This window comes from Antechinus flavipes, chromosome 4 (genome assembly GCF_016432865.1).
Source record: "Antechinus flavipes isolate AdamAnt ecotype Samford, QLD, Australia chromosome 4, AdamAnt_v2, whole genome shotgun sequence".
Lineage (NCBI taxonomy): Eukaryota > Metazoa > Chordata > Mammalia > Dasyuromorphia > Dasyuridae > Antechinus > Antechinus flavipes.
The window spans coordinates 40,570,142-40,597,366 of record NC_067401.1 but is presented as its reverse complement, the minus strand read 5'-3'; the positions used below and the strand labels follow the sequence as shown (position 1 = coordinate 40,597,366).

General features: G+C 35.6%; 1 protein-coding gene across 4 annotated transcripts in view; it reads right to left on the bottom strand.

The window, feature by feature from the left end:
• The window catches only part of OTUD7B (OTU deubiquitinase 7B), a 74,353-nt gene that overhangs the window by 33,544 nt on the left and 13,584 nt on the right, over nt 1–27,225 (bottom strand). The window contains exons 1-2 of one of the 4 annotated variants that reach the window (XM_051992784.1): nt 19,230–20,166; nt 19,033–19,149 (exon numbers count right to left, since the gene is read on the bottom strand). The exons of 1 other annotated variant lie outside the window; for it this stretch is intronic. The gene's annotated coding sequence lies outside the window, so the exon portion shown is untranslated. Of the gene's footprint in view, nt 1–19,032; nt 20,168–27,225 lie in introns of those variants that run through there. 2 more of the 4 variants (XM_051992785.1, XM_051992782.1) reach the window with 2 other exon arrangements.

Sequence of the window (27,225 nt, the reverse complement as noted above, 5' to 3'; positions counted from 1 at the left end):
TTCTCTGGCACTTTTCAAAAGTATTTTCCTAAGATTATGTGTTAAAAGTAAAAATAAAAACAAAATTTAAAAACCCTATATAAAGTCAGTGCCTCGCATGGCATTTAAGAATTAGCTAGAAAAATAACTACTGACTCCCACAGGCATCTCATACCTCACATTGCCTGTCTTCCCATGCCCACTTAATTTCCAGACTTCCCACTTCCTGTTAGGGCTTTATAATCACCATAGGATAAAAAAGCACAAACAAACTAGCAAATATTCTAAGTCCCAAGCTGAGCTTGGTCCAATCTGCTCATATCCTTTTCCTCCCTATCTCCCCCGCTCCAGGTAGATCTCATCCCAACCCCCATCCCACACAAAGTGAAGATATACAAAAGCTCTTGTTACATTCACAACACATGGTCTGAACTTCTCAAATTCCAAAGAGCAATCTCAAAGCCAATGACTAAGATGCTGAAGTGACAATATCATTTGGAATATGTTCAGCATATAAGACTGTCAGTATTGATTTTTATCAAATAAAATATATAGTGCTCCGCACAAAAAACACACTTTAATAGACGTTTACTGACTGGTAGAGTGAATTTTCAGAATGACAAAATTCAAATTTAATTTGAAGGGACTGGAAGGGATAATTTTCTCCATAAAACTTTACAGAGTATTTTGTTTCATATAGCTCCAAAACATTTAGGTACCCTTGAACTTGGCTGGTCAGGTCCTATTGAAATTGTTAACATATGTGTTTTCCTCCCCTTTTTGTTAAAATATAGGGTATATTAGAGCAGGAATCATTATCTTACTTGAACTTTGTGAAATGGCACCTGTCAAAGTATACTACATACAGTAGAGAGTTAATAAATGTTGCTGTTCAGTGTTTCTACTGGGCTTATACCCCAAAGAGATACTAAAGAAAGGAAAGGGACCTGTATGTGCCAAAATGTTTGTGGCAGCCCTGTTTGTAGTGGCTAGAAGCTGGAAAATGAAAGGATGTCCATCAATTGGAGAATGGTTGAGTAAATTGTGGTATATGAACGTTATGGAATATTATTGTTCTGTAAGGAACGACCAGCAGGATGAATACAGAGAGGACTGGCGAGACTTACATGAACTGATGCTGAGTGAAATGAGCAGAACCAGGAGATCATTATATACCTCAACAACGATACTGTTTGAGGCTGTATTCTGATGGAAGTGGACCTCTTTGATAAAGAGAGCCTTAATTGATCAAAGATGGACAGAAGCAGCTACACCCAGAGAAAGAACACTGGAAATGAATATAAACTGCTTGCATTTATGTTTTTCTTCCCGAGTTATTTATACCTTCTGAATTCAATTCTCCCTGTGCAACAAGAAAACTGTTTGGTTCTGCACAGATATATTGTATCTAGGATATACTGCAACCCATTCAACATGTAAAGGACTCTTGCCATCTGGGGGAAGGGGAGGAGGGAGGGAGGGGAAAAATCGGAACAGAAGCGAATGCAAGGGATAATGCTGTAAAAAATTACCCTGGCATGTGTTCTATCAATAAAAAATTATTAAAAAAGAAAAAAAAAAAGAAAAAAAAAGAAATGTTGCTGTTCAGTTGTTTCAGTCGAGTCCAACTCTTTGTGACCAATTTGGGATTCTCTTGACAAAGATCCTGAAGTAGTTCATTTCCTTCTCTAGGTCATGTGACAGTTGAAGCAATGTAGTTAAATAACTTACCCAGGTTCATTGAGCCAATGTCTGAAGTCAGATTTTAACTCAGGTCTTTCTGCCCAGCACTCTATCCACTGCACCACCTAGCTGATATAGTAAGTTGAATCAAATTAATCTTATTCACCAAAACTAACCTTTTTTTAGTGCCTAATTGGTCCCTCCAACTCCTCTCTAGATCCTTCAACCAATTCTCATAACTCCTCTAGATCCTTCAACCAATTCTCATATGCACTACCTCTCAGTTCTATCTCCTTCTCATGAGTCAGTCAATACCCTCAACACCATATTTCAAACTTGTCCATGAATTTCCTAAAATGACATCCTGCTATGATCTAACAAGACAGAGTCAGATTAGTATTCATACAATTTTAGAATGCATTAGCTTTTTGGCTAACATATCACACTTTTGACTCCTAGGGAGTCTGTAATCTCAAGTCTTTTTCTTTTTTTCTCTTAAAAAACATTTTGTTGAGGTAGCTAGATGGTACAGTAGATACAGCACCAGTCCTGAAGTCAGGAGGATCTAAGTTCAAATCTGGCCTCAGACACTTAACACTTCCTAGCCATGTGACTCTGGGCAAGTTACTTAACCCCAACTGCCTCAGCAAAAAATAAACAAAAAACACATTTTGTTTTAATCAACCAAGATCTGTCTTCTTACTTTTCCACCCCAAGAGAATACAAGAAAAACACATATGATTATATCAGATTTCCACAATGGTCACATCAAAATTAAATTCTGCATTCTGAATCCATCTATCAGCAAGCATTCTCATCAAGCCTCCAGTTGGTCACATGCTAGAGTTAAACATAAATAGTATTTCATCACATTTATATACAACAATTTGTTTATTAATTCACCTATAATGGAACCCCATCAGATTGTCATTTTTTGCCACTTTAAAAAAAAGATATATTTTTGTGCATCTTTTGAGTTTTTGTTTACAACTAATCCTTCCCTTAACCTACCCTCCCTCTTAATTATTCTCTACTTTTCTATCCTTTCCTACTTCCTCGATAAGAGAAATTGTGAGGTTCAAATGTCAGCTATTCTGCCCCTGTCCTCCTCTTTCTTCCCTACTTGTTCCCAGTGTATTCCTCCTATTCTCTTTTTCCATTCTTTACTTTAAGATTATCAAGACAAACAGAACCAGGCTTTCTCTAATGGAATTCCCTCTAGGATCCCTGAAGATGAGAGGGTTCTAAGGTAACACATGTTATTATCTCCTCACATTGAATATAAGTAGTTTAGCTTCCTGATGATTTTTTTTCTCTTATTTACCTTTCTATGTTAATCTTGAGCCTGGTGTTTATACTTCAAAATTTTTACACTACTCTTGTCTTTTCATCAGGATGCTTAGAAGTCCTCTATTTTCTTAGTAGTTTATTTTTTCCCTGTAATATATTTAGTTTTGCTGAATTAAGTTAATCTTGACTATAAGCTTAAAATGCTTTGCTTTCAGGAATGTCATAGTTAAAGTTCTTTGCTCCTTCATAGTAGTAGTTGATAAATCATGTGAGATCATGACTATGACTCTTTAATACTTAAATTGTTTCTGACTTGAAGCATTCGTTTTTATTTGACTTGGAAGTTCTGGATTTTGGAGTGTCTTTCAAGAGATGATGCTTGAATTCTTTCTATTTCTACTTTACTCTCTGATCCTAAGAAATCATTTGGGCAATTATCTTTTAAGATTTCTTGAAATATGATGTCTAGGCTCTTTTTTTGATTCAGATAATTCAATGAATTCAATCACTTCTTAAAATTTTTCTCCTCAATGTGCTTTCCAGATCAGTTTTTCTGATGAGTTATCTTACATTTCCCTCCGATCCATTCTAATTTTCAGAGTTTGTTGCTTGGACAAGGTTTTCCATCTTTTGTGCCAAGTTACGAATTACTTTTCCAATTCTTCCATAGCTCTCTTTTTTTCTCCCCAACTTTTTCATTGAGCACTTTCATTCCATTTATAAAAACATTTTTAACTTGTTTTTTAGACTCTTGTTTCACTTCTTCCAAAAATTCTAGTTTAGTTTGTGTCCAAACTATTTTTCCTTTGATGCTTTGCTTGTAGATGTTTGAGAGTCGTTCTCTTTTCTTTTGCATTTGTATTATGTGTCCTGGTGTGTGTGTGTGTGTGTGTGTGTGTGTGTGTGTGTGTGTGTGTGTGTGTGTGTGTGTGTGTGTGTGTGTTTGCCCATACTTCCAGCCTTTCTTGATTTCAGACTTCATATTAGAATTAGGCTCTGTGGTAATTCTTTAAGGAAGGTCTGGGCTAGTGGTCTTGTTTTTTTAAAGAGTTGAATATTGTATTATACCAAAGTCTCAAGAACAGGCTGGGGGGGGGGGGGGGTAGGGGGGAGGCTGCACACTTTCAGTGCTCCCAAAGTGCTCTGACCCAAAGTCTGTTTGCTGATCTTCCTAGTTTGGAACTCTGCAATTTCCTAACCCAAGGATGGTTCTGTATAAGAGCAGATTGTTCCTAAATTCTGCCCTTCTCAGCCAGCTGGAAAGCCTGTTGGATCAGAGTGACAGTCTTGTACAGCACAATCTAGGATTCCTCTGCAGGCTAGACAAGATGATAGAAGTGAGATCTACTCTAAGACTGAGATATGACCCATATAACTAGGGCTGCTGCTAGCTAGGTAGTATGCAAGAAAGCTATCAGTATGCAACTGTCCCTGTAGGTCTCTTTCCTCTTACCCTGGACAGACTCCATTTCAAATGTCTACAGACCTCCATGTGCCTCTCTCTGTGCTGGGTTGGATTGGACAAATGATTCACAGTGACTTTTTCTATATTTCCCCATCGGGATTTCATTTGGTGCATTTTCTAGATGTTTGAAGAAGTTTATAGAAGGAAACTCACAACATTGCTTCTTATCACTCCACTCCATCCCCTTGGGATGGCCATGAATCCAGGTTTCTTTCACATAAATTACTGCCACATTTCCCTAATTTGTACATGTATTTTGGAAGTTCTGACCCAAGTGTAGAATTTACATTTACTAAATTTCATTTTTCAGATGCCTCTATGGAAATTAGATATAATGCTAGGTTTTCAGTGGTATGCCAAAAGAATACAAGCTCTACTCACTGGTTCAAAGTATACAGGATACTAAAATAATTGACTAATGTGGTTGCTAAGTTACTATCAGTGATTTCTCAAAGGCTGTTAACAAGGGTAAGAGAGATATCAAAGAACTATAGAAAGAAAAAAGTTGGTCATTGTTTAAAAAAAGAAAGTGGGTGGATATATTAAAAGTCTGCACTACAGGCCAGGGAATTGACATTCCTGGGGAAGTTATTAAACATAGCATAAAAAGGACTGTTAGAAAATATCTAGACAAGTGGTTTAATTATCACTTCTATGCAGATAACTTTACCATATATAAATTCAGCCTTATACTCTCTCTCATAAACTTCAATTCCACACAACTGACTACAAAACATCTTCCCACTTCTTTTTGCTAAGGACTTTACTTCCAATAACCCAGCTTTATTTATAACCATACAGTTATTGAGTCTTTCCTTCTCTCTCACCACTTATATTCAATTGGTTCCAAATCTTGTTATTTCTTCCTCAAATAGCATCTCTCACATCTATCTTCTTTTCCTCACTCAAACTTATCCTCTTGCCTGGACTACAGCCATATATTCCTCATTGCATTTCCCTGCTTCCAGTATATTCACTTTCCCATTTTTTCTCCAAACTGATAATATTAAAGGTCCTGAACTTCTTGGTCACACTAAGTCAAGCAGCTCATTGGTACCACAGAAAACACAAATTCCTTACTGGCATTTAAAGTCTTTAACAATCTAGCTCTGCCCTACCTGTGCAGACTTAGAAGCCATCTAAGTTAAATTTTACAAAGAAGGAAGGCCTAACAAAGTTGGGATTTGCCCAAAGTTACAAATGCTAAGTGACGGGACAGGGATTTGAATCCAGGTTCTCTGTCTTCTTGTGTTCATGGTGCTCATGCAAAATTACATACTAAAAGTGAGAAATGCATATGTAAAAGACATTTAAGCTTTCATCTGTTTCATGACTCCTGTAGTCCTAACAAAGTTACCTACTTGCCCTTTCCCAAACATGTTGCAACCTACCTTCCATTCTTTTGAATAAGTTGTCCCTGATGCCTGAAATGAATTCCCTCCTCACCTCCATCTCCTAGAATTCTCAGGTTCCTTTCAAGATTCAGCTAAAATGCCACCTTGTATATGCCCCTTTCTATTTCCCTTAGTTACTATACTTAGTTACTTCTTCATGCCAAAATTACTTCCTTTCAGTTCAATATTTCATTTTTGTTTTTGTATCCCCAGCATTAAGAACAATGTCTGATATAGATTAGGTGCTTAATACTTAATAAATGGAAACAAAGAACCATCAAGGTTTCATCAAACAGAAGTCCCCAGGAATCTCTACTTGGTCCTATGTTTAATATTTTTACATATGATCTAAGGCCAACAATTTGCTTATTTTATTAGTAGTGTGGATAACAAGGTAGACAGCAAATGTGAAGACAGCATAAAATGAGGAAGGATAGAGAACACAAATGTCAGTCAGTATCCAAAAAATCCTGACAGGGTAAAATACTGGGTATAATCTGGTAAAGTAACATTTAATAGTGATAATTGACAAGTCTTATAATTAGATTTAAAAACCAAGTTCACAAAAGTACAAAATGGAGAAGCATGGTTAGTTTAACTTAAAAAAAAAATGTAGAAATTGAGTGGAGGTGTTAAATCCTATGGCATGTTAGAGCCTGCTCAAACCACATCTCTAGAATTGTGTTCAATGCTGGGTGACATTTTTAAAAGGGCATTAATAAATTGGACAACATTTAAAGGGGACTACAAATGGGTCTCAAGTTCTCTTCTCCCTCTATACTTCCTTGGTAAACCTCATCAGTTCTTATTAGTTAACTAAAATCTACGTGGATAACTCCCAGACTCTGAGCTTCAATCCCATTTCAGTAACCTGTCTACTGGACATTTCAAAGTGGATATCTGAGACACATTTTAAACTCAACATGTCTAAAACTGAACTCATTCTCTTTCTTCCCTTCCATACTTCCCTAATTCTATCAAAGGATACTTCTATCCTTTCAGTGTCTCAGATTCATAATCTCATCATCAGCTCCAACTCCTCTTTCTCTCTCTCTCTTATTTCACAGAGCCAAGCAATTGGTCAATCTAGCTGCTCAATCTTGTTGTTCACAAATACCTCACAAATTTGACTTCTACTCTCCACTCATATAGTTGACTATGACCTTAATTCAGGCCTTGATAAAAGATTTCCTTGGCCACAATAAAAGAATATTCAACTAGGATAAGGAAGACACTTTGAATTGAGATGAGATCAGCTAAGATGACTGATCTCAGTGGACAAATATGATGTAATAGCAATTCTTTTTGAAATATGAACTGTCCTAAATGGCTTAGGCAATACCCTCTAGCTCTTAAGATTATGTGCTTCTTGAATTCCAGATGGTAAATTCAACAAGTCAAAACATAAATGGTAACAGAATTTTAGGGAGTTCAAGGAATGATTCCCATGGATGCCATAGGTAGAGCCCATCTGAAACATTGTTTTCAGTTCACAAAACTACATTTTCGGAAGGATGTTGAAAGCTAGAAAATGCTCCAAATAAACAACTTGGATTGTAAGTCACTTCAAGATCACGCTACATAGAGAGATCAGTTGGAGGGACTGAGAAGAACGTTAGATGTCTTTTTCAGTATTTGAAGACTTGCTGGAAGAAGAGAAATCAGATTTATTCTGTTTAAAACCTGGGGACATGATGAGGAACAATGGATGGAAGCTGTGGAGGCTAAATTGATTAATTAAATTAATTTAGACTTAGTGCAGGGAAAAATTTTCCCAGTAACTAGCACTATCCCTTAGGAGGTGGTGGTAGGTTCTCTTAACTAAAGGTTATGCTGGGAATATTATAAAAGGTGATTTTGTTCAAGTATAAGTTGGGACTAGATGGCCTCTAAGTTCCCTCTCATCTTTTAAGATTGTATGATTCTCATCACAGTTCTCCATTCTAGCATTTATTCAATTTCTACTAAACAGCTCATATAACTGAAAATTTTATTTATCTTTTTTTCTCACTTAAGTATCTCCAATTCACAGAATGTAAGAATTGAAATGAATTTCAGAGGCCAACCAGATTCCTAAGCATTCTTCCACAGGAAGTTATCAACTATAATTATCAACCATCACTACTCACCTATTCTTTCCCTAACTTTTAATAGATAATAGATCTCACATATGTATCAACATCATCATTTCCTAAAAAACCAGTGGTTGCTTGTTTAGAGAATTCAGTTCCCTCCTCTTTAAGAAGAATCTCTGTGATTTAGCTCTAACTAGCCCGTAGCTTTTCTTTCAGTCCCATGTCAAGATTTCCTTATGCTCCTTCAGATTCTTTTTGTTTGCTTTTTACATGGAAGCCCTTCTGCTTTTCTTTTTCCTTTTAAAGAAACTCATTCTTCCTATTAAGCTAGAGAGGCTCTTTGTCTACTCTTCTAATAAAGGGACCAGTCTGAATGTCCAGTCTAAATAACAATGACTAGCCAATGGCAGGGAATAAAACCTTGATTTTCCTGCAAAACCTGCTCTCCATAGTTTAGAATTGAGCACCTTGGTCCTTAGTTAACTAATTTTTCCACCTCCACCCCCATAATAATTTCCTAAAATTGTTTTTCATATGACAGCTTCTAAACTTCTGACAGCCAAATTCCACCTTTCTTAGCATACACTCAATTGTTAATATTCCTTTTAAAATCTGGCATATAAAAGGTGTTTTAACATTTGTTGAACTGAATTGAATGTTGAAAAAAAAATATGGTTGAACCAGCACAGAGAATAAAAGCATGAAGCTAGGACTTCCTAGAACCTATATATTATACTTCTCTACATGTAGATTAATACTGTACTAGTCTATTTGTTTTTAAGCTACATCACAGTATTGGTTCAACTCAACTACAGTACTTACCCTCAAGGCATGCAGAATCTACCAATTCTTATTAAACTTGCTGATGACTAATTCCTGCTTTTTTCCATATGAACTTCTATCAAGTCAGACATACCTTCTCTTGTTATATTTGAAATTTATATATATATATATATCAGTATCAGATTGTTTATTTACCCCTGTTCAGGAAAAAATATTCTAAATCACTAATAATAATGGAAATGTACACTAAAACAACTCAAGATTTTTGCCTTACATACAAAAAAGATAACTGACGATGGAAATAGTCAATATTGGAGGGGGCATGGAAAGACAAACACACTAATGCACTATTACTAGAAGTGTGCAGTTCACATCAATGCTGGGAAGCATTTCCATGATGTAATTCTTTGGAAAAAATTGTTTAAAAAGTCCATCTCTTTAACCCAGATATTCTACTGTTAGGTACATTCCACCTAAGGAGGTGAAATACTAAAAAGAAAGAACCCAAATACTGAAATATATATATACTAGCAATTTTTTGTAGTACAAAGAACTCAAAACATAATGATGCCCACTGACTAGGGAATGGCCAAACAAGTAGTGGTATATGAATATAACAGAATATCACACCACATGGTCAGAAACTATTAGGATTAATAGAGAGAAACAGGCAAAGAATTATATGAACTAAAGCAAAATAAAGTAGACCCAGGAAAACAAAATGCACAATGACTATAATGTGATTAGAAAAAACTAAACAACTGAAACTGAACACTGAATTATGACTAAACCTAGCCCCAAAGAAGAGATGTGAGAGGATACCTCCCCCATCCTGCTTCTTTGCAGGCAATTAATACAACCCAATATTAGATCATGTTAATGTGTTGGTTAATTTTGCTGCACTCATTTTCTTTGTTACAAGGAATGGCTTTGGTGAGGGGAGATACTTTGGGAAATATAAATGAGAGAAAAAATAAAAGGTATCAAATAAAACATTTTTAAAACTTTTTTGAAAGTACATCTATATCTTCATTCAAACTATTGATAAAAACACTGAATAAGCAATTGTCAAAATCAGCTTCCTATGGTATTTCACTTGTGGTCATGTTCATACAAACAAAAATCCCTCTGATCAACTACCTCAACAATAGAGTATGTGCAATAATTTTCATTAGCATGAAGAGCAGATGAGATCTCGATGCAGTGATGAAATATGTAAAGACATCTACATAAATGGCATATGCTAAAGATGGTAAACCCTCTATCACAAATTCCACAGAACTACTAAATTGTTTCTTAATCGTGGAATTTGCAAAGTATATTAAGTATATTACCAGGGGGAAAAAACATTTTTAAGTATATTAGCAGATACCACAATCTGAAATTTAAAGGAATCGAAGAAGTTAAGAGCTGAAGTCCACCTTTCCCTAGAGTGAAGGTAAAAGTAACACAGCTTATTATAAGAGGAAAATGCTGCTATACATATATCACACTCTTACCTTTCCTGCTTCTAGCCATTTGGGAACTTTCCCAGTCCTGCATAATCTTACTGCCCTCCCTGGGATTACCTTCCATTTATTTTGTATAATTTGCTTGCTAGAGTTGTTGGCATGTTCTCTCTCCCCCAATGGAAAGTGAACTCCATAATGGCAGAGATGATTTCCCCCCTTTCTTTGTTATCTGTTATTTGAGAGAAAAATAGTGAAATCTAGTTCTTTATTGTGTGATGGAAGTTATTATTTGTGGTTCAGGATAATAAAGAAAATGAAATGGGAGAAAAGAGCTGAGAAGATCCAGTTCTTCCAAGTATCCTCATGTACAAATAGCATTCAGCCTAGTGATTTTATTAATGAGACTTAGATAATAAGCAGAGGAAGTATTTTAGAGGAATTATATCTTATAAAGAATTAAAATCAATTAGGTAAACACAGCTACTTTAAACATAAAAATACCAAAGTAGTTGTGATATGCAGAATCCTTTTTAAATAGTGGGGAGAGATCACAAAGTCTCATTTGTTTAATTCCTTGAGTGCCTTTATCTTCTTTCCTGTCATTTTAGTCTAAATTCTGGATAGTCTGTTTTTCAATCTTATCATTCAACTGAAACTACTTTCTGTGAAGTTACCAATGATCTCTCAATCGTCAAAACCAAATCCAATAGTCTTTTTTCAACCCATGCTGAGTCCCTTAACTCCTGCAACTTCTTACACTCTTGATCATCTTCGTCTTCATAATACTGTCTTCTCTCTAGATTTCCTTGATAACTTCTCTTTCCTGCTTCTCTTATCTGACATCTCATTCTCTGTCCCCTTTACTCAATCTTTTCCCAAATATACCCATTAAAAATGCCTGGGCTCTGCCCTCGGCCCATTTCTCTCCTCTCTCCAATTCAATTTCACATCTCTAACTGCCAACCAAACAGCTCAAATAGGATGTTCTCAAAGATCTTAAACTCAACATATTCAAAACTGAACTCAATGTATTTCTTTCTAAACTCTCCACTCTAAGGATAGTAAGGAAACTATCCTCCCAATCAACCAGTGTATAGTAGCCAGACTAGCTCTCTGGAGGATCTTGGGACCAGCCTTGATCTTAGTGGAGGAGTGAAGGAGGCAGGAGAGCCAATACGATGGAACACTAAGTATGTTCAAACTAGAGAACCATTATATCATCAATCACACTGAATAAGTGCTAACTATAAACAGCCTGCTGTAAGTATCCCTTGCTTTAAGTAGAACACAGGTAATCATACCCTCCCTGACTTCTCAGGAAGGGAAGTGAGAACACCAAAGGGGAATGAGAAGCCAAACCAGACACTGTCAACCGGTTTCCTCTGGGCTGAAGAGTCTTATGCCTTACCCAGAGTTTCCCCACTATCTTCAGCCCTCTACAGAACCAAGTTCACAACCTAGACACCACCTCACTTTCTCACCCCGTGCTCCCATTCAATCTGTTACTGCATCTTGTCAATTTTACCCTCACAACATTTCTCCTATATATGCTCCCTTCTCACCTCTAACACACATGTGCTCCCTTCCTTCTGAAACTCATACCACCTGGCAGGGGCCCTCATCATTTTATGACTCCCCGCTACCTTTCCTCAGACAGGGACCTTTCTGCTATTCTTTGAACCTTCCTTCATTTGCCTCTATTTTTTCACAGGCTATCTCCCATGCCTGAAATGTTCTCCCTCTTCATCTGTGCCTTCCTGGTTACAATCCTACCTTCTGTAGGATGTTCTCTCTACCTCAGTGGAAAGTGAACTCCATAATGGCAAAGATGATTTCCCCCCACTTTCTTTGTATTCCCAGAATACAGTGCCTATTCACAATACATTTTGCGAAAAAAAAAAATTAATACTGAGATAGGATATAAATTAAATTTCGCAAATAAAAAAAATTTTTTTTCGACAAGTGCAAGAAGTAGTTTAAGGAGAATATCAGCTTTGGGCGTTGATGGTAGGGTATAATGCCTTCTTCCTGATGTGTCAGGGGACCTGCCTTGCCTTTGGTAAGATTTCCATGTTCCTCCAGACTAGCAACTTATTGGGCGTTGTCTGAGGCATTGAGAGGCTGTCACTTACTCAGAATCATAGAACCCAAGTCTTCTCAACAAGGCCAGCTCTCTGTTCACCTAAGCCACACTACCTGTCCTACTACTTTGAATACAGTTATAATTAATTATATCTTTTCCATGCATATATGATTTGTCCTAACAGCTAGATTGTAAACTAGGAAACAGCTAACTTAGCAGAGGCTCCAACCAGTTTTAAATGTTGTTCCCATTCTCACTTCATAAAGGATCAAACAGTCTAAGAACTACTGAAGACCCTGTACCAGACAATAAAAAAGCACCAGTGGGGCTATGGAGCAACCTGGGCTCTCTGGGCTACACTGACTTACACCTGTTTAGATATGCTTGAGGGCAGTAACAGGGTCTTCCATTTGTATATCCACCTTCCCCCAGCATACCTACCACTGAACTCTGCTGCTCAGAGAGCTCTAACCCTTGCCCTAACTCTAAAGCTCATTAATAGTCAAACATTAAACAGTGCCAAGCCACTGGAAATGTGCTACCACTTCTGGTTGGATTCTAGATTAATAATCAAAATCAACTTGAATACCACAAGTGCCTAAAGATGACTTGAGATTCAAAATTAATTATGGATAATCCCACAATGTTGATCATTTTAAGTCAATTTTATCAAATGCAATATGGTATGGCTAATAACATTAAGAAATCATCAACAATACCCCATGTATCTTCCACATTTGTCATCAATCCTTTACTACCCGATATAGACATACTGCATTTATGCCTACTGAACTGTCTTCAGTAACTCAGTGAAGAACCACAATTGGAAAACTGTCAGAAATTTTCAAAGGTTCAACTTCTCTGGGACATGATGTCAAACAAAGCCAAAGTATCCAAACTAAAAAAAGTGAGAAGAGATTGAGGGGCCCTGGGAGACTTCAAACTACTTTTAATCTTGCAAGTGAATAAGAGAGGAACAACTTGTCCAGAGAATACAAATCACAGAAACAAAATAAAACATCACCATAGAAGAGGAACAACACCATTTCTCTCCTCTCCACCCCACCCCCCACCCCAGAGTGATGAAAGATTAACCTGAGATAAGTTCAAACCCTGGCTCTGACATGTAGTAGATATGCAACACCGAAAAGAACTTAACCTGTTTTTTCATCTGTAGAGTGGGAGGTAATGATAATACTAATAATTATTGTTGTTTTTCAGTCCTTGTGTCCACTTTTTATAACCCCATTTTCTTGGCAAAGATACTGCAGTGGTTTGTCATTTTCTTCTCCAGTTCATTTTACAGACCAAGAAACTGAGGCAAACAGGATTAAAGAATTTGCCCAAGGTCATAAAGCTAGTAATTATTTGAGTGTTTCTCCTGACTCTCTTCACCAAAAAGAAGGTCCCCAAAAAGCAAGAAAAGGGCCAAAGGGAAAGTGATTTGTTCTCTAGAGTGGAAACAGTATAGCATATTTCTAAAATATCCCAAACTCCGGGTTGACCTAGAAGGCTGCTGAGTTCCCTTCTGATTCCCAAATTCTGTGAATCTCAATTCTGATAAAACAGATAAAAGGCAATGTCGTCTTCAACTGCAGGGAAAGAGGTAGTATTTCTAAATTTTACTAAGCTTATTTCAGCTCCATAAATGGCAAAGCAAATATCATCTGTCATATCCCACAAGAGTCAAATGTGAATACAAAAAGTCTGGGGGTGGTGAATAGGAAAGGGAGTAGTAGACACAAAGCTCTTTGTACTGGCAATCGTGTTTTCAAAGCTGCTAATAGAAGATTCCTTGGATTACAGTTATTTGGGAAATTTTAATAATTTGGATGGGTTGCACAATGTGTCTGACCTTCAGAAACTTCAGTATAGCGAAGGCCAGAGGGAAAGTTTGTTATTATGATATTGGCACAACAGCAGATGGGACAGAAACAGATATTGGGTTAATGTTTATTTTGAGGTCTAGCCCAATGTTCTAGCTTACCAAATACAATACATTTTAATTTCTTCAGGAAACAGGATTACCATACAGGTAGAATAGAAGGAATAGTTGAGTCTGAAAACCAGAGTTCAAACCCTAGCTTTCTCATTTTTTAGCTATGTGATCCAGATCAAGTTACCTAATGTATATCAGCCTCAGTTTCCTCATCTGATAACATGATCCTATCCCCCACATAACTCAAGTGTATTGAGATCAAATGAAATAGTATATTTAAAAACACTTTGTATGCTGTTCAAGCACTACACAAGTAAAAGTAAGGTAATGTTATCTTCTCTCAATGACAGGCCATTGGATTACCCTATGGAAATTTTTTCTTTTTTCAGGACATAGACTATGTGCCACTTCCTCCTGGGGCCCTTCCTTGAATCTACAGCTGAACCTGGTCTCTACTCAAATTTTCCTAGAGAACTTTTTCATTAATTCTCTTGGCATCCTATCACACTCTACCTTTCATTATAATTTGTAGATGTGTCATCTTAGACTGGAAGCTGCTTAAATGACAGGTTTTTTATCCCAGTCCCTGGAACTATGCCTTACAGATATGCTTAATTAATGTTTAAGTGAATCCTAATAAACCTACCATTGCCATACAATGTCATATAATAACAATTCAGGGATAAAAATTGAACCAATGGATTATTTACTCTCCCAGATTCTCTTAATCTTTATGTTGCCTATTCTTTGAGCCATTTCACTGTTTACATCACCAAGAAAGGACAAGAAGGAACATGGAGGATAATTTCAATTCAACAAACCTGCTAATTAGGTACCATGCCTGGTTAAGAGAAACGGACAAAAACAACAGTCCTCATCTTACATTGTATTTGACAGATTATGACCAACTCTTATCTACATATGTCTATTATATGTCCACTGTGCAATTTTCTTTTCATCTCATAGGGGTCATTTCCCCTATTATCTAACATATATCTAAATCATTTCTTCCTCATCATGACCTCACATTGTTGGCTGACATATTTAAAGAATACATACCAATTTTAACAGCAGCCTACAACAAACATAATTAGAAAGGTAAATTTTCCTCAGAAAATCTCTAATGCAAATTTAAAAAGCCAAATAAAAATTACTTTTTGCTTATCCATTGTTCAAGATCCAGTTCAAGTTCTAATTTTTTCTAGCATTCTCTGAGCAACACCAGAATACAATAGAAAGAGATGTGAAGTCCAAAGGCTCCGGTTCAAATCGTACTTCACCCTTTTATAATCTCTCCAACCTTGTGAAACTCACTCACCTCTGGGCCTCCATTTCCTTATCTATAAAATAAAAAACTGGAATTTATGTTGTCTAAGATTTCTTCCAGCTCTATATTTATGAATCTCTAATGTCAGTTAAACTCTCTCTCCTCTGAACCATTAGATATTTATCAAGCATTACTCAGAATTATTGATAGTTTTCATTCTATGTGTATCTTATAAATTATCAACAAGTTGAGAGTAGAAAAAATGAAGCACCCTTTAAGTCCTCAAAGTCCTCATCCAGTGCTTTGAATAGAGGAGATATTCCATAAATATGTATTGATTATGATGTAATTTCTTCCAAAATGCAGATAAACGGAGAAATTTATTCTATCAGGAACAAAGTTTAAAGATTTGTGTTTATTTGGTTTTTTTTTTTTTTTGTGGGCTTTACTTATTTTTAATTTGTCCAATTAGTATGACTAATCAAGGCTAATTGAATAGTCATATAGTGCAGCCAAGTCAGCCTGACCCTGGGTACTTCATACCATAGACCAAAAAGGTCTAGTTTTAAAGAACTATCTATTCTAATCTGCCCTCATTTTTCCACTCTTAGATTGGAGGAAAGAAAAAGAAATTTCCCTATCCAATAGTATTTCGGACTTTAGATATGCTCTTATTTGTACAGGTTCATTAGATAATCTTTCTAGTCTAATAATAAGCAGCACCAGAAGCGCAAGACTTGGGTTAAGATGGCTATGAAACTCACAAAACTGATTCTAAGCAAGGCATCTAACCTCTCTAATCAATCATTTCCTCATCTGTCTTGTTCTATCTCCTTCCAGGATTGTTTGAGATAAGCTAGTATTTAACCATGTATTTACATTCATTCATTTTATATTTCTATTGCATATATTTATATATGTACTTGTTGCCATCCCTAACAGAATGTAAATTCTTCCCAAGTAGAGTTTGTGAAACTTTTTGCACTTTTATCTCCAACACTGAGCACAGGACCTAAACAGAGGAGACATTTAATAAATGCTTATTGGTTAAACAACAGGGAATGCAAAAGAACTTTTGAAACTATAAAGAACGGCAAAAGTGAAAGATATTGTTATTTGTGTAGCAGAATCCTGGGGTGGAAGAGGAATTGATTAATCAGCAAGCATAGCTTCTTAGGGGCAGAGCCAAATCTTCTAATTCTAATTCCCAGCACTCTTTATTTTCATTCACTTCTCAAAATTTCTAATCCTAGTCTGTCTTCTCTTCCCTCCCACCCCAAAAACCTATCAGCCTTTTTTTCACTGACATCAGCTAATATATTCAAAACAAATGAAATTCATTTTAAGAGCAATAATAAGGCAAAGTAAGTAAAACTTGTTACCAAGAATAATCACAAAATGTATTTCAAAGACAAGCAATGTCAGAATTGTATGTTTTATTGCTTTTTAATGGAGAGAGACTGTGAAACATATTTTTAAAATTTTCAATTAGCACTTTCAAATCACAATCAAAATATATATCACACAGGGAAAAAGAAAGGAAACACCAACTTTAAAAATGAATTTCTTCTCAATCAACATAAAGACAAAGATTCTAAAGGTGACAAAGTCCCTGCCACACATTCATGGAATTTGTTACTGATATAGAGAGCAAACTTATGTATATGGTATATTGTACCTTAAGGTTTACCTAAGCCTTTATATTTCCTTTACCAGAAGGAAACTTACAACCCAACACAAGGTTACAATGACCTAGATGCAGCTGCCCTCCCCTGTGAATATTGTATTAATGCCAAAATAAGGGAGTTGAACTAGATGATATTTTAAGTTCCTCCCAGATCTAAAATTCTAAGATTCTATTCAACCTTCATATTTCATATTTGCAGATTTAGATAACAAACTAGAAGGGGCTATTTGCTTCACTGGCGGGTATATTTAATTTAAAGCATCAAGTTTCCAAAAGAAAGAACACAGTGTTCTTCAAACTTTCAATCAGAAAGAATCGGACAAAATATGCCCTGAAAATTCCCATTTATGCCAGATCACTGAGCCAGCCTCCATGGCCAGCACTTTTTTCTCCCTTCTTCTCCAAGAGAGTTTAAAAAGTATTGATTACTCCACAGATTATCTAGTAAACAATCTACTGACATCTGGGGTAGTCCCAACTAGACACAAGTACTTTTTCTTGAATACAGTGCTTTTCAAAAGGTGTGAGTCCACTACATTGATGTGACATGAACTGTATCAAACTGAAATTTGCAATTGTAGTTGTTAATCATCTCTAATTGGACAGAATTTATCATATAATCATAATCATGTTCAATCACAGAAACATGTTCTAGTCTCCCAATTTAAAATATTCAGTGTGCCACATCATGTCAAAGAATACTGTGTTGTATTGCCCCCTCCCCTTCCAAAAAAAAAAAAAAAGTATGAGAAGTACTGAACTGAACTGAAAAACAAACTTTTTTTTTTTTTGACTGAGGCAACTGGGGTTAAGTGACTTGCCCAGGGTCACACAGCTAGGAAGTGTTAAGTGTCTGAGGCCACATTTGAACTCGGGTCTTCCTGACTTCAGGGCTGGTGCTCTATCCACTGCACCACCACCTAGCTGCCCCAAAAATAAATTTTTGTTATAATAAAGAGGGAACCTGCATGCCTTTATTTAGGTGAAGTACTAGAAAAATAAATAAGAGGACTTTATAACCATCTTATGCTACCTGAGGGTCAGAAAGCAAGAGCAATTTCACTGGGCCTCAATTATAGGCAATCTGAGCCATCATTACCAGTGAATCAAGAACTTGATCTTATCAAAGTAGGTGAGGAGGAGACTCATTCCCTCAAAACAAAATTAGATTCCTTCTAACAATGGTCTATTCTCAGAGCGTGGGAAGTTAAGCCAGATAAGTCCAACAGGTTAAGGTGATACTCCCAGGTCTAATTTTTTGTTTTCATTCATTCATTTATTTGTTTGTATATTTTTTTTATTCCCATAGTACCTAGGATAGTATCTTATACATAATTATGTTCTTAGCAATTATTTGTCAATAATTTTTAAAAGACTGCCTTAAGGAAATACAGTGACAACATCCAAATACTATCTCTGTATATATAGCAGTGTGATACTCCTAAGCAGCCACATCCCCACTACTGAACTTGGTTAATGTAAAATGCTGTCTACGAGATAAATGAGTGAAGACAACAAAGCTTTGCACACATTTAAAGACTCTCCCCCAGAGACTGGCACTTACACAGCTTGGGTAAAGTGCTTATTGAGTGCATGACCACAGAGATCAAGCTTCCTTCAGTACAGTCTTGACAACACCTATTCTCTTGATTCCCTCAGATTAAATGATAAAACAGATAACTTTTTTTTTCTTTTTTTTTTTTTTTGGCTGAGGCAATTGGGGTTAAGTGACTTGTCCAGGATCACACAGCTAGCAAGTGTTGAGTGTCTGAGGCCAGATTTGAATTCAGGTCCTCCTGACTTATTAGGGCTGGTGCTCTATCCATTGCGCCCCCTAGCTGCCCCAAAACAGGTAAACTTTCAAACAGTGAAAACTTCATTGGAGGTTATAAGGTAGGGATTTTTCCTCTAGTCCCTGAAACTATTTTCCATTTACCTGAATACAGAATACCAGGGAAGAGACTGAGCCATCCACCTTGATCTGGATAAGCAGCAATAAGCCAGTCTATCTGGTCAGAGTCCACACACAAGCACACAACCAAAACAGAGAGGACTAAGGGAAAAAGAAAGAATAAAATGAAATACTTCATTTGGCATCATAGTATAACAATGTTAATGACATATATTACTCACCATGTGCTAAAACAAACTTGCAAGTGGACAAGGAACACTCAGGAAGTCAAAGAAACAAAATAAAATTCTCTTCATTCTAAAAGCAAAGTCATCCACACACCAAAACAGGTCATCTCAACTGTGTATAAGCATGAGTGTGGGGTATGAATGCTATGAGAGAGAGAGAAAGAGAGAGAGAGAGAGAAAATACATGAATGTAAGGGTTGTATTTATAATCAACTTTGAAAGACAAGGCAAAAGGAGAAGGGAACAGTAGAGGATGAGATGAATAGAATGTACTATGGAAACAACAATCAAAAACTGGGACAAGACTTCAAGAGATACTGAAGGATAAAAGAGCCTGGCATGCTGTGGTTCATGGAGTCAACAAAAGTCAGACACAACTAAACTACTGAACAATAACAACAACAAAAAAAATCCCACAAAATTGGATATATCTATGATATGTATGTATATCTATGATATATATGTATGATAACAGAAATTGTAGGTTATTTGAAGCCTCCTTCCTTCAACTGACCAACTGGTGAGAGCCATTAGGGCTTAGAGCAATGTAAGTACTATGGGATTCTATACTGTCTCAAAGCCAAGCATAAATGATTTTTGTGTTACTGAAAGGTGTACCAGTACAAATGATATAATCTTATGTCTTAGAAAGTGAAGTTAGCATAATGGAAAGAACTCAGAACTTGGAGGAAGAAGGCTCCTGATTTGAATACTGCTTCTATTACATGTTGTATGCCTGTAAGGAAGTTACTCAACTTCTCTGAAGCTCCTTTTTCTCATCTATAAAATGGAAACAATTATATTTGTACTAATACAATGTTTCAATGAGGAAAGCACTCAAATGTTAAATAGTTTAACTTCTGCTACTAAGAGAGAGAGAGGAATTCTTTCATTCACTTAAAAATCTACTACTCCCAGTGTCTCCTGTGAGAGCAAGGAATTGTCCTAGGTCTCATGGAGGGATACAAAGTCCACAGTTCATCTGAAGCTGAAAGGGACCTCAGAGAGGTTAAGTAATGACTGCAAAAGATTCCCTATAGTTAATGAAAGAGAAAGTGAGCATCTAAACCTGGGTCCTATTACTCCTCTTCTGTACACATGTAATAAAACATGAACAATGAAAGAAATAAGAGAGAAAAGCAAATTTTACAGATGCCACATGGCTTAGCAGACAGAAAGCTGGCCTCAAAGCCAGGAAGATACAGGCTCAAACCCATAGTTGGACCCATCATGATATTATGACCCATGACAAGTCAATTTTCTCTCAGTGCTCGAAGCAAGATTATCTAAGATTAAAAGTTGTAGAAAAGAGGCCAACATATTGCTAGAAGGAGCATCTTCCCTTGGAAATTTCCTAATGAAGTGAAACTACAGGTCCAATCCCTATTCCTATTTCTAAAACTTAAATTAAAAGTCATTACATTCAGATGATACTTAGTCCTAGGGGAAAGTTTCCTTTACAAAAAGGAAATGGAATCTAAGTAAGGTCTTAAAGAATTGGTAGGAATTAGAGAAATAACTATGTCATGGGCAAAAGAGAGCATTAGAGGCAGAAATAAAAGCAAGGACAAAAATCAAAGAGGCCAGAAAGTATGATGCATGTTCTGAGAATAGAGATAAGATGTGTGAAGAACAATAGTAGGAAATACAGCTAAGGTTATTTGATGGTTGTTTTTCAGTCACTTAGTTGTGTCTCACTCTTTTTGACCCCATGGACCACAAGACACCAGGCACTTCTATCTTTCACAATCTCTCAATATCTGTCCAAGTTCATGCTTGTTGTTTCCATGACACTAAATATAGCTATCTCCTTCCATGCCATCCTTTTTTCCTTTTGTTTTCATTCTTTCCCAACATCAGGGTCTTTTCTAGTGAGCCCCATCTTCTCATTACATGACCAAAATATTTAAGTCTCACCTTCGATATATCTTCCAATGAATAGTCTGAATTTGTTTCTTCAAGTATTGAACTGATTTGATTCCCTTGCTATCCAAAAGACTCTCAAAAGTCTTCTCCAGTAACACAATTCGAAAGTGTCAAGTTCTGTGGCACTTACAATCCAACTCCCAACAAGCCACACATTGCCGCCACTGAAAAAAACATAGCTCTAACTTAGATAGTTGTCAGCAAAATGATATCTCTACTTTTTAGTACACTGTGTCTGGAGTTTAGATTTGCCATAGCTTTCCTTCCAGAAACAAATGTCTTTTAATTTCATAGGTGGAGTTTCCTTTTGCAGGGATCTTTAAGCCCAACAATATAAAATCTGACATTGCTACCATTTCTTCTTCCTTACCAGGAAATGATGGTACCTATTGCTAAATTCTTCAGGGTTTGTTTATGCTAAGCTTCTTCTCTTTAATTATCAAAAGACTTTTTAGTTTCTCTTCATTTTCTGCCATCAGAGTAGTAACATCTGCATATCTGAGAATATTAATATTTTCCCCAGCAACCTTAATTCCAGCTTTTGATTCATCCAATGTGGCATTTCACATGATGTTCTCTGATATAAGTTTAAATAAATAAATAAATAGCTTGTTGTACACTTCTTTTTCAATCTTAATCACTCGTTCCATGTTTGGTTCTGACTGTTGCTTTTTGGCCCACAGGTTCCACAAGGAGACAAGATAATTCTTGCCTTGTTTTAAGGACTTGCCATCTTTTGCTGTGATCCACAGTCAAAGGCTTGCTTTAGTATAGTTCAATGAAGCAAGTTTTTTTGGCATTTTTTCTTGCTTTCTTCATATTCCAGAAAATGTTAACAATTTGCTCTCTAGTTCCTTTGCCTTTTTGAAAACCAGCCTGCTCTTCTGATTCACATATTGCTAAAGCTTAGAATGTAGAATCTTAGCCTTGCTGGCACATGAAATGAGTGCAATTGTCTAGTAATTTGAAAATTCCTTGACACTGCCTTTGAGTAGGATTGGGATGTCAACTGATCTTTTCCAATCCAGTGTCCACTGTTAAGTTTTCCAAATTTCCTGACATATTGAGTACAACACTTTAACAGCATTACGTTTTAGGATCTTAACGCAGATGGAATTTCATCATCTCCACTAGCTTATAAGCAATGCTTTCTAAGACTCATTTGACATCCTCCAGGATGTCTTACTCTAGATTATTAACCACAATATGTGGTCATCAGTGATGTTAAGATTTTTCTTGGATAGTTCTTTTGTATATTCTATCTTTTCTTGGTCTCTTTCTGCTTCTACTGAGTTCCTACCATTTTTGTCTTTTATGATAGTCATATTTGCATGAAACATTCCCTTGATATTTCTAATTTTTCCTAAAAAGATCTCTTTTCCATTTTATTGTTTTCTTCTTTTACTTTGTTAATTTAAGAAAACCTCTCCCTTCCCCTTACTATTCCCTAGAATTCTTCATTCAGTGAGACATCTATTTCCTTTTTTCCTTTCCCTTTCTCTTTCCTTCTTTCTTCAGCTATTTGTAAAGCTTCATTGGATAACCATTTTGCTTTCTTTGTCTTTTTCTTTGGAATGTTTTCTGCTGCTCACTCCTGTACAATATTATGAATCTCTGTCCCCAATTCTTCAGTCTTTCTACCAAATCTAGTTCCTTAAATCTGTTTATCACCTGGAAATAAGGGAGGGATTTAGGTCATACCAACATAGTCTGATGGTTTCCCCTATTTTCTTCCATTTAAATCTGATTCTTTCATTAAGATTCTTATGCTCTGAACCACAGTCAGCTCCAGGTCTTGTTTTAACTGACTGTATAGAAATTTTCCACTTTTGGACACAAAGTATATAATCAATCTGATTGATAATGTCCATGTATAAAGCTGATTTGGGGGTTATTGAAAAAGAGTGCATGACCAGCGAGTTATCTTGACATAACTTTCATTAGTCTCCGCCCTGCTTTATTTTGCACTCCAAGGTCAAATTTGCCTGTTATTGCAATTATCTTTTGATTTCTTGCGTTAGCATTCCAGACTCCTATAATGAATATGACACCTTTTTCTTGTCGTATTTCTACAAGATATTGTAGGTCTTCATTGAACTGGATCAACTTTGGCTTCTTTGGCATAAGTTTGGCTAAGGTTAGGCCAAGACTAAAGAAAAAAAATCATAAGAAGTCACAGCAAGGATTCTATATTTTAATGGGTAAGCAGTAAAGAGCCACTGGAAATTTCTAAGCAGAAGGACATGATGAGCACTATGCTTTAGGGAATCTATTTGAAAGCAATATTCACGATAGAAGAAACAGGGAGATTTGACAAGATTCCTGATTTGATGTATTAATCAGTTTTATTGCTTTTTAAAATCTTACTTTCTCTTATTTTTTTTATCTCTAAAAATATTATTTGTTATATGGAACAGCTCTCTGAAGGAGGGGTCCTGGGAGAAAATATGGTGATTAAAAAAAAAAGACAATAAAACTTTAATGATCTATACTAGAAGGGCAGCTAGGTGGTGCAGTGGATAGAATACCAGCCCTGAAGTCAGGAGCACCTAAGTTCAAATCTGATCTCAGACACTTAACATTTCCTAGCTGTGTGACCCTGGGCAAGTCACTTAATCCCAATTGCCTCAGCATAAAAAAAAATAATAATCTATACTAGGGTAAAGAAAATAGCACTAGTTTTTAAAAGATGGAGATGAGGGGTATTATTTGAAAAATATTATGAAGGTAGTCAAAACCCAAAGCCTTGATAATTGATAAGATATGTAGGGCAAAATATATCAGACAGAATCCAAGTAAGAATTGCTACTTGAATAACTGTAAAGAATGTACAATGAACAGAAATAAGAAAGGAAGAACAGATTTAGGGAAAAAGGCTAATAATTTTATTTTAGAATAATTTATTTTATTTTATGTTTCAGGTATTAGTGGATGATCCAGGTAGACATACAGAAAACCACTGGCAATTCAGATCTGGAACTTAGGATAATGATCAAAATTAGGGATATAGATATTGTGGTAATAATGTGTACAGATGACAGTTGGAGCTATGGGCACTATAAGAGAGTGTGAAAAAGAGAGTTGAAAATAGAACCCTAGGGAATGCTAATAATTAGACAACAAGGGAAAGAAGAAAATTACTGAAGAAGAAATGACCAGGAAACTAAGAAGAAAAGCAAGAAAATTATGTACTACTAAAGCCAAAGGAAAAGAATTTTCAAGAAACAAAAGGGGTGGTTAATAATGTCAATTCCAGAAAAAAAAAAAATGTTAAGGGTTAGGGCTGGAAAAAAACCGGTGGAGCTTGATGAAAGGGCATTTCAGTCAAAGCACTGGCAATAAGACAGGAAAGGATGGTCAAAAGAAGCTGAAAAGACAGGTTGGTGAAAACAATTTTGGTATTCTATTGCTGCTGACAATAAACCTGAGGAACTTCCCATCCTCCAAGGCTTAATAAGAACAGTTGGAGAGGTCTGAAGAGTAAATAAGCAATCTTCCTTTTATTTTTAGCAGTCATTCATGTCTTAAATGTTTAACCAAGCATCAATTCCTGATGTTAGCTACAACCTTAGTAGTCTAACTGAAAGAAAACTATATACGTGAAGGAAAAAACAGAGTTGTGCCTCAGAATTGGAAGAGGCAAAAGGGAAAAGATGAAAGATCTATAAGAGAAGGAATATGCAAGGACATGTGTAACAATGTTGAACTAACTATTCCCAGAACATGGAGAAGTGAAACCCAAAGAAAGAAAATCCTTAGGAGCAAACGTGAGTCCTGCTGAGCAACTATTCTTCACATTAGTCTATTTTACAAAATAATATACACAAACATAAATAGCATCTAAATATAAAGAAAAACAATGCAGAAATGAAACAAAAGTTTATGATCAAATCCCCCATAATATGGTCTTCAATTTCTAAATTCCTCTTCCAAGCATATGCTCTACTTTCTCCACTAATACTTAAGCAGTAAATACACCTCTTTCTCTTAAGTAGTTCTCTCATTTCAGACAACAGTGCTACTATTCAAACACTAAAAGACTACTCATCACCCTCTGCATATCACATTTCTGCACTTTAAGGGAGGAAAAATTTGTTAATCTATAGAATCCCCTCTAACTTAAAATTCTATACTATGCACAGATAATCATTTTATGTCAAATCTAGTTTTTAGTAGAGTGGGGTTTTTTGGGGGAAAGGGTTCTATCATTTCAAGGTTACTATAATCAACAAACATAAGTGACTATTCAGAATACTTCATTAGGCAAAGAAAGTATTTTATTATCTCTTTCTATTAATGGCTAATATCAAGGATACTATTGGTCTCATTACCCAATGGCAATAGCAATTTTTAACAAAGATGAAACTTACACAAAACTTCCCTTACTTTGAACTGAAGTAGCATTCATTTAATGCAAATAAAAAGCATTATCTATTAATAAACGTAGATGTCAATAACAACTATAAAATCCTTTGATTTCACATTAATTACAACAATAACATTGATTCTCCAATTGACAAACACTCAAAGGAAATAAAAATTTTTCAACAAAGAAATCTAAATTATCAATAGCATATATATGAAAATAATACTTCACTAATAATTGAAATAATACAAATTAAATAAACTGAGATTCCACCTCATATATGTCAGAGCGGCAAAGTTGACCAAAAAACGGAAATGACAAATGTTAATGGAGCTTGGTGGGGGGAGGGGAAGACATACTAATGAACTATTAGCAGAGTTAGGAATTAGTCCTGACACTGAAGAAAGCAATTTGGAACTATGCCCAAAAGTTACAAAAGTATACATAATTTTTGACCCATCATTACCACTAATAGACCTGTATTCCAAAGAGATCAAAAAAAGAGGGAAAAAACTATCACGTACAAAAATATTTATACAAATTCTTTTTTGTAGTGGCAAAAAATAGGAAACTAACGGGGTGGTATTCAATAATTAGAGAATGGCTGGATAGATTGTGGTGTGTAATTGTGATGGAATACTATTATACTTTAAGAAATGATGAAAGAAGTGATTTTACAGAAATCTGGAAAAATTTGTATGAAATGATAGAGTAAAATGGTCAAAACTAGGAGAAGAAAAATTCACTGTAAAAACCAAAAACTTTGAGAGACTTGAGAATTCTGATCTCTGAATTTAATGACCAGTTCTCAAAGACCAACAATGAAGAATACCATCTACTACCTGACAGACGTGTAATGGAAAAGTATTCAGAATAAAACATACATTTCTTAGACATGGCTAATGCTAAAATTTGTTTAACTGTACATATTTTTGGTAAAGATTTCCCTTTTTTTTTTTAAATAAGGGGAAGAGATAAAACAAAGGCTTATAAATAGAAAACATAAAAATATCTTTTTAAAAAACACCATTAATAACAGGCAAATAAAGGGAGGAGAAAAGTCTCAATTTCTTAATAGAGAACAAAAATAAAAAGATTGAACCACAAAGTTTCTAAGGTTCATTCTACCTCTAAGAAGTTAAGACTCTTAAGGCTCTTACCGCGCCCCTTCCCCTCCCCCCCAGAAAAGGAGCTCTTAAAGACCTGAGATCTATAATTTTTTTTAATATATTTTGACAACCATAATTATAAGTAGTTTCCTTTATAATCCTATGTATCTTTTTTTCTATTTATCTTATTTTATGTATTTAAAAACTATTTTAAAAAAGGGACAGACTTCTTTCTCCACATTGTGAAAGGAAAAAAAAAAAGAAAAACATCTTTAAAAAATTAAGCATAAAATTATGTGCCAGGTGCCAGCCACCATGCTAAGCATTTAAAAAATATCTCATCTGATTATCACAACCTGATATGTTGGTGTTATTATTATTATCCCTTTTTTCAGTTTAGGAAACTGAGGACAAAAGCAAGTTTAATGATTTCCCCAAGATTACACAGTTAACTAGAGGCAATTCTTGAACTTAAGTCTTTCTAGACTCAAGGCCCAGTGCTCCATACAATTTCATGACAACAAAAAGTTAAGAATTTCTGTCCTATATTAACACTTAAAAGACTAACACAGCAAGTATTTATTATGAG